This window comes from Equus przewalskii, chromosome 9 (genome assembly GCF_037783145.1).
Source record: "Equus przewalskii isolate Varuska chromosome 9, EquPr2, whole genome shotgun sequence".
Classification (NCBI taxonomy): Eukaryota; Metazoa; Chordata; class Mammalia; order Perissodactyla; family Equidae; genus Equus; species Equus przewalskii.
This window is the reverse complement of record NC_091839.1, coordinates 8,719,106-8,727,909: the sequence shown is the minus strand read 5'-3', so window position 1 is coordinate 8,727,909 and position 8,804 is coordinate 8,719,106. Positions and strand designations below refer to the sequence as shown.

The 8,804-nt window shown below is 37.8% G+C and overlaps 1 protein-coding gene across 2 annotated transcripts in view; it reads left to right on the top strand.

Annotated features, from left to right (window-relative positions):
* Nucleotides 1–3,032: 3,032 nt before the first annotated feature.
* ZNF527 (zinc finger protein 527) overlaps nt 3,033–8,804 on the top strand; it is a 48,518-nt gene continuing 42,746 nt past the window's right edge. Inside the window, exon 1 of one of the 2 annotated variants that reach the window (XM_070557548.1) lies at nt 3,033–3,189. The gene's annotated coding sequence lies outside the window, so the exon portion shown is untranslated. The remainder of the gene's footprint in view (nt 3,190–8,804) is intronic. The other variant, XM_070557544.1, reaches the window with a different exon arrangement.

Here is an 8,804-nt window from a genome sequence, read left to right as displayed (position 1 = left end):
CCCAGTGCTATTTTCTCATCTATAAAATGACTATTACTGTTATCTACTTCTAATATTTTCTTAACTTCTAAATTCTATAAAAGCAAAGACCTTAAAATGGAACCTGGTATATAGTAAGCTCTTAGTTTATTTAAGTATTTGAGTGAGAAATCTTTGTCACCCTTTTATCCATTTATTTTTTTCTACCGACATTACTAGTCATCACTGGGGACAGACACTTGTCTAAGTCTCAGGATGGGTCACAAAAAAAAGCCTGCATTCGTTATAGTCTACATTCTAGTAGAAAATATAGGTAACACAGAGAGAAATAAAATATATGATATGTCATATGTTGATACAATCTATGGAGAAAAATTCAAGCAAGGGAGGGACATAGAATCTGGTAGAGAAATGCAGTTTCAATAGGGGTGTCAGTAAATATGACCTTTGTGAAAGACAGGAAGGAGGAGAGGGAGAAAGAAAGCTTTGTAGAGATGGGGAACTATGCCAGGTAGAGAAGAGAGTGATTTCAGATGCTCCGAAAGGAACTTTTGTCTGACTGTGACAGGACTCCCAAGGAGGGAGGAGGCCTCTGTGGCTTAAGCTGAAGATGCAAAGAAGAGAGTCGGAGCTGAGGTCCTAGAGCTAACATCAGGCCAAGATTGTAGAAACTGGTAGGCAACTCTAATGGCGGGGATTTTTCTTCTCTGAGTGATATGGGAAGCCATGAGCTACCTTGAAACAGAGGAGTGACATGATTGGCTTATATTGAAAAAATATCACTTTGGCTTGTCTGTTAAAATCTGTGGGCAAAGTTGTAAGTATAAAATTAGAAGGTTATTGCAATAATCAAATAAGTGATTAATTATTGTTAGTAAAAGTGGGAGAAGTGTCAGGATTCTGGATATATTTTTAAGGTAGGAGCCAAAGTTTTCCTGAAAAATTAATTGTCGAATGTGAGAAAAGGCAAATCCAGGGTGGATTCCAAAGATTGCAGCCTGAGTAAATGGGAGGTGGAGTTGTCATTTACTTAGAGAAGAAATATTTTGGAGTATACATTTTGGGAGGGATAAGAGCAAGAATTTAGTTTTAGTTAGGTGGAGTTGAAATTTCCTTGGATTAGGATGAAACTGAGCCTGTATCCACAAGGTTGATGCGGGAAACCAAGTAACCAAAGTTTCTGAGCTTGTCTTGCAGAACAACATGAGGACTGCTGATGAAGAAAGTAGCTTGCTGACAGCTCCCCGCCTGCCTAAGCATCGCGCAGGAGCACTGAGCAGCCACAATGACCCATTGTAAGTTGACACATCACAGACCAAAGATCCACCGCATGCAACATATAGGACATGCAACCCTGGATTTGCACCTGTGGCTCATGAAGAAATATGAGGGAGAGTCGCCCCTGCGCAGGGGACTGGCTACATGCTCCCCCTCCCTGTCTTATTCTCACAATGTGCTTTGGAAAAACGCTTAGAACTGCACGTAGGCAAGTTAATCTGTAACCAGTGGAAAGAATAACTTGCTGGCAGAAAATTTATGTCCTCTTCCCAAACTGTTCGTTCTGTCCCAGATAAGGAGGTAACTGAGGTTTTCTTAGATTCCACAGGAATGTTGCATTCAGCAGATCTGCTACGGAGAGGGGCCCAACGTTTTGGGGTCATCCATCACCTGACGTTTCTGAGGCCCTCCCCAACCCCATCTGCCTTATATAAGTCACTTCCAAATCAGTTCCCTTTAAGATGGGTTGTTATTTTTTTCAAAGATTTTATTTTCTGCCAAAGCCCCCCAGTATTTTTAGTGTATTTTTAGTTGTGGGTCCTAGTTGTGGCATGTGGGACACCACCTCAGCATGGCTTGATGAGCGGTGCCATGTCCGTGCCCAGGATTCAAACTGGCGAAACCCTGGGCTGCCGAAGCAGAGCGGGCGATCTTAACCACTCAGACATGGGGCCAGCCCCCTAAAATGTTTTTTTTTTTTAGGATGACAGTCCACCATCTTCCAATATGGTAGCTTATCGCTTATTAAAGTTCTTTCTCTACCATTGCCTGCTTGGCCTTTTGTCTTGTGGCGAACAGCTTAAGCCCTTCCTTGCTCGTTGTCTCTTTGAGGAATGCTGGGATTTGCCCCTGGAATTTATGGAAGACTGCATGCAGGTCTGTGCTATAGGCCACCTTCATTTCTTATTTGTAAGGATTTTAAAGTACTCACCGTACTTAACATAGACTTTGGTTTTTAAATCTTTGTTTTGTTTGCTGTTTACTGTTTTTCCTGTGTGTAAAAACTCTTTGTTCTTTAAAATATAGTAAAATCCAAAGTAGTTAAGGGAGAGTTTAAAAAACTAGGATTATTGTAGACGCTCAAAATTACCTTTCTTGGAGCAGTTAAAAACCATAAACACTAATATAGCCAATCCTTAAACTAAGACTTTTTATGAATGCTCTTAATAAAAAGTTTTCCCTGTAATAATAGTGGCATGCACAGTCCTACTCATAAAAGGTTTCTCACTTCAGGGGTTGGTGACTTTCAGGAATGTTTCCATCACCTTCTCTTGGGAGGAGTGGGCGTGTCTGGACCCTGCTCAGAGAGATTGTACAAGAGTGTGAGGGTGGAGAACGGCAACAACCTGGTTTCATGGTGTAAGGACATCATTCTTCCTAAACTCAAGATTTCCATATTCCTTTGGGTGCTACATTATGACTCTGGGGGAAATTATGACTGGCTTGCCAGTATGTCTGTTTCCTATTCTCTGCAGCTTTAGGTGCTTCGTGGAATTGGAAACGGGCAGGTTCATGTGGCCTGTTTCATAATGTTCGGAATGCTGGGACTTTGATCTTACCCATTCTTTGGATGGTCTGCATATCCTTCTGTGGCCGTTGGTTTTAAAACTTCTGTTTATATTAAATCTCCTTAAGAGTGGTAAAAATTCTGACTTTGAAGATCTGTCCCATGGTGATTGCCTCTGAGAACCTTGGACCTGTGTCCCTGGAATCTGCATTCTGATCAAGTTGGTTCCAGAGTAGCTATAATTCTCCTCCTCCTGGATTGCCAAAGCATCGCTTCCCAGTTCTGGGAAGTTCACAGCATTGACAAGTTCTTTTTCTTCTCACAAGCAGGAAGCAGAAGGCCTAAGCCATCTATAATCTTCTTACTTGAGAGTGGGAAAGAGCCATGGATGGAAGAGAGAATGGTGACACGAGCCACAAGCTCAGGTAAGCGAAAAGGAGCAAGGCAGGTGAAAACCATCAGGAGTAACACATCGGCTGATCAGAGAGGAGGTTCACCTTTAGTTTGTTTATTAACATCTCAAATGTGATAGACATGAAATGAAACATCAGCTGATGTTATGACCATCTAAAGGAATCTCGCTGTTAACATCTTTGGAGTAATTCTTCTCCTGGGTGGTTCTTATCTCCAAGGGACAGTCTTCATATTCCTTTTCAGGTAACCTCTTTATGTAAGCAATGTCTCTATTTTTGGTGTCTCATAAAGGCATTATTGTCCACTATTCCAGTAGCTAAATTTAAAAAACTAAAGAAACGATGAATGCTCTACAGAAAGATATGTAGTGGAAGAGATGAATTTTTATACTTCAGTGTTATTTATGTTACCTGTTTCACTAATACCTCTCAGTGTCTCAGTTTCAGCAAATGAGAATTCGCTTAAGTAATGCATTCGGTTTTTTGAGTCCTCAGTTTGTCAGGTGACAGAAACTGAATCTCCATCACATCTGGATAAACGTAGGAAATTCAGAGTTTCTTCAGTCAATTCAGGGTGTTCTCACCACTCCCCCACACAGTTAGGGTTTTGAATTTACCTAGATTGAGCTCATAAAATGTAATACCGTGGGGTTGATTTTAGTGGTCTCTTATTTTGATATAATCCATTCACATTGCCCTCTGATGACTTGTACAGGGTCCATCTGATCCTCAGTCATCAGTCTTCAAAAATCACAGCTGTCTCCCTCATTCGACATGTAGGGCTTCTCTCACTTCCATTTCCACTGCTCTTCTCAGACGTCATCAAGAGCGTGAGAACAGTTGGCTTCTGGCCTAATGCATCTAAGGTCTCTGCAGACCTATAATGTCAGGCCTTCCCTGTCTAGACATGCCCACAGCCATCTCTTCCCTGATTTGCTCACTTTATGAGTTGGGGAGATTCTAGGAACGCCATTATCCATACCTGGAAAAGAGAACCTCTCCTGTTTAAACCCCGAACACTATGTGAGTGTTTCATTATTGACTGACAGTGCTCACCTTGATGGTTACAGGTGTGTGGGTTTAACCCCCATGCTTTGCTCTCAGATTTTTATTCATTCATCAAGTGTGCAGCTTCATTTAGTCAAGAGTGAGCAGGAAAAACTGGCTGTGCCACATAACCCGTTCTCTCAATGCCTCAGGATGCAGCAGCTGGAAGTTGCATTTGTCAGTCCAAGGTTGAGCTTTTTGAATTTTGTTCCACTGTTTCTTCTGTAAGCATACTCCCTTGAGGTGCTGTGAGACCCGTGCATTTTGCCCAAGAGGCAAAGGCTCATTAAGAGGAAATGGTGAAGATAAGATACTGGTTAATATGTTGTACTATTACCCTGACACATATAGAGTGATCCGTAGAGTTGATACAGTGCATGTGGTCACAAAAGAAAAATGGTGAAGATGTTATGACTGTCTCAGTTTAGCAGATGGAGCAAGAAAATAGGAGAAAGAGCATGATATGTAGGTTTATGAAATCATTTTCTGCTCTCTGGAATAAAGGAGCGATCAGCAATGTCACAGGTTGCTGACATAGGGAATAGGCTGAAAGCACTTTTATATGACTGTGGTGAAAAACTTGTGGCTGTTGGTAAATTTAAATTTTTCGTTGTTTTGGGGACAATGGGTATATGTGTGACTTTTATACGCATGCACAAAATTAATTTTAGTGGGCATTTCTTTCAGCTGGCAATCTCATTTCTATCAAGTTCTCTTAGGCAAACCATCATCATGCATAAACGTATAACAAGGATAAATGCACAGTGTTTTTGTCCAAAGTACATTTATAAAATCTATAAATTAAGGCAAATTTCTGTGATGCAATGCTGTATCCATTAAATATGATGATACTGATCTACAATCAATTTCCATTGGAATGTGTCCTCAGGTATTGCTGAGTGGAAAACCAGTTATATTATGTCCATTTAAATATATGTCTGCCTATGAATACATACATACCTATATTGCCTAAATTCATTTCACCTTTGGTCAACATCATTTATTGCTTTGTTGAGGTTTTATGTGTTTTTTAAAATTAAAATCACTATATAGTTCATATTTAAAAATTTTTAGCAAATCTGTATTTTACCATGTCACCGTATATGTTATAGATATTAGATTAGTATTATGTTTATGTAAATATATAACATTTTGAATAGCCCCTTTACCCAAGGTCTTAAATATACATATGTGTCCATTTATTCAAACTTATTGAAATATTGCCATACACAGAGTCATTTTTTAAAGAAGTGAAGTGAAAATCTAAATTTAATTTTACCTTATATTTAATTTTTCTCATGACATAGCTGATTTCTGTCATGCTTTATATTTATGTTTATGATAAGAAGTCTATATTTCTTGAATATAAATGTAACTGTTTAGATAATGTCCCTATATTTTTTTATGTTTTTATTGTACACTGAAGATGATTTAATTCTTGTTTTTGGTAATATGTTTTAATATATATTTATTATCCTTTCCCTTTTTTGTTTTCTAAATATTTCATACATTTGTTTTTTAATATTTTCTTTGCAAATAACATCAAAACTTCACAAAAATTACCAATAAGAATAGCACAAATAACACCTATATATCCTTTACCCAGATATACTTATTATCAAGATTTTTGCCCTCTTTATTTTATTTTAATTTGCTCTTTTTATGTAAATATATACATACGTTTTCTGAACCAGTTATGAAAAGGTTGCATACATTATGGCCCTTTATCACTAAATAATTTAGTGTGTATTTATAATAAGGATTTTCTCTTATGTACCCACAGTACAGTTATCTATCTTTTTTTTTTTGCTGAGGAAGATTTGCCCCAAGCTAACACCTATGCCAATCTTCCTCTATTTTGTATGTAGGTCACTGCCACAGCATGGCCGCCAACAAGTGGTATAGGTCCGTGCCCAGGAACCAAATCCAGGCTGCTGAAGTGGAGCACAGCGAATTTAACTGCTAGGCCATGTGGCCAGCCCCAAGTTTTCAATTTTAATTAATTTAAATAATAGTGTTTTATCCATTCTATTGTCTGTAACAGAATTTTATCAGTTGATCCAAAATGTTCTTTATGGCTTTTCCCCCTTTAGTACAGTGTCAACTCTAGTGGCAGTTACTGCATTTAATTATGGCACTTTAGTCTCCTTTAATTTGGAACATTTTGTCACTCTTTCCTGGCCTTTTAGGAAATTAACATTTTTGAGGAATTTATTCTCCTTTTGAGTAGAATATTCTTTATTTTGGATTAGTCTGATGTTTCTTCATGATTAGATTCAAGTTCTGCATTCCCCGTTGGAAATGCTCCATGAGTAATACTGGGTATTTTAGGCATCACTTCCAGAGGCACAGGATGTCCATCTGCCCCTTCTTGGTGATATTAATTTTGATCACCCAGAGTATTGTCTGATTTCTCTACAAAATGGTTACTTTTTTTCTCCCTCTTACAATTGACAAGCAATCTGTGGGAAGACACTTTAAGGCCATGCAAATACTCTGGTTCTTGTAAAATTTCCCCCCTAGATTTGGCATCCATTGGTTATTTTGTCCTGACTCAGTCTTTACTCTGATGGTGTCAAAAGGCTGATTTTCCAACTATGTGGACTCTTTCCACATTTGCTATTCAGCTCTAGAGATTCTACTCTAAGCAAGAGGCAAGAGTCCTTTTTTCTCATTCATTCATTTTCAGTATGGACTTATTTGTTCGTTTGTTTTCAATGGGATATATATAACTTCTCTAATTATTTTGATAATCAAATTGTCTCAAATTTTGCCAGTGGGAGTCTTTTCAAGCAGGCTTTGATATTCCTGTGACATGCATATGGATTTTGAATCATAATTAAAGAGCCTTTTGCCACACGCAGGTTATTGAGGAATTCACTCTTATTTAGTACTTGTACAATTTCATTTTTCCTTAAATCTACTTGTATTTTATTTTTATGTATGGTGTAATGAATCTAATTTTATCTTTCTTTTCCAAACAGCCATACATTTCTTCCAACACCATTTCTTTAAAACACTGTCTTTGCCTCACTGATTTAAGATTTCACCTTTATTTACATGTGTTGCGTCTATTTTAGGGGTTTCTTTTCCAATGGTCTGTCTCTTCATGCACCAGTACCACACTGTTTTAATTATAGAGGCTTTGACAGATGTTTTAATGTCTAAGAGGGCTATTTTCTCATCATATCCCTTTTTAGTGTTGTCTTGGCTATTCTTACATGTTTATTTTTCCATATGAATTTTACTGTCAAATTTTCTAGCTTCATAATAAAGTTCAGTACCTTTATTGGGGTTGCATTAAATTTATAAATTTAGGGAGAACTGATATCCTGTGGTGTTGAGATGTCTTAATCAAAAAGAAGGAATATCTTTCCTTTTATTCAATGCTACTTTTATTTTCATTGGGAGTGTGTCATGGTTTTCTACATGTATGTTTGGAACATTTCTTAGGTTTATTCTGAAGCATTTTATCTTTTTATTGTAATAATAAGTGCATATTATTTTTCATTATATCTTCTAAATGGTTATTATTTGTGTATATGAATGCTATTGGTTTTTGCGTATTACTTTTATATCCTGCTACCTTCCTGACTTCTTCTACTGTTTGCATTAGTTTTATCATTGAATCTCTTCAGTGAGAGATTTGTAAAATATGTTACTGTTGTAGGCTAGGGAATGGCCCCTGAAATTATTCACATCCTAATTTCCAGAATCTGTGAATGCTACCTTATGTGGCAAAAGGGACTTTGCAGATTATCCTGGATTATCCAGATGGGTCCTAAATGAAATCACAAGTATATTTATAAGAGGGAAGCAGAGGTGTATTTGACTTCAGAAACAAGAGATGCGATGAATGAAGCGGGAGGTTGGAGTACTGTGCCCAAGGGGTCGTGAACCAAGGAACGTAGGCAGCCTCCAGACGCTAGAAAGGCAATGAAATGCGTTCTCTTCTAGAGTCTCCAAAAGGAATCAGCTCTGCCAACACCTTGACTTTATCCCAGTGAAACTGATTTCAAACTTCTGACCTCCAGAATTATGAGAGAATAAATTTCTGTTGCTTTAAACCATTAAGTTTATGGTAATTGTTGCAGCGCGGTAGGAAACTATCCAGCTCCCTTGTCATCTACATGTGCATCTACAGATAGGAATCACGTTACTTCCAGTTATTTTCCCACTGACTGTTTTCCTCTTGTCTCATTGGCCAGGACCTCCAGGACAATGTTAAGTAGTAATGCAGGTAGGAGGCGTCTTTGCCTGGTTCCTGACCTTAGTGGGATTGCCTCTTGTGTTTTGCTGTTACTATGATGGTGGCTTATGAACTGATGTGTGTATATTCTATCATGTTGGTGAAGTATCTATTTCTGCTTTCTCAAGGTTCTCATTATAGATTGTGTTGAACTGTGTTGATGGGTTTTTCAACATCTGTGCAGATAATGATTTGATTTTTCTCCCTTAACTTATTGTGAATTATATTAATAAATTTAAAAATGTTTAGCCATCCTAGCATTTCATGTATAAACCTTACTTGGTCATGGTGCATTATTTTCTTAATGTGGTGTTGACATATGGATGCTAGT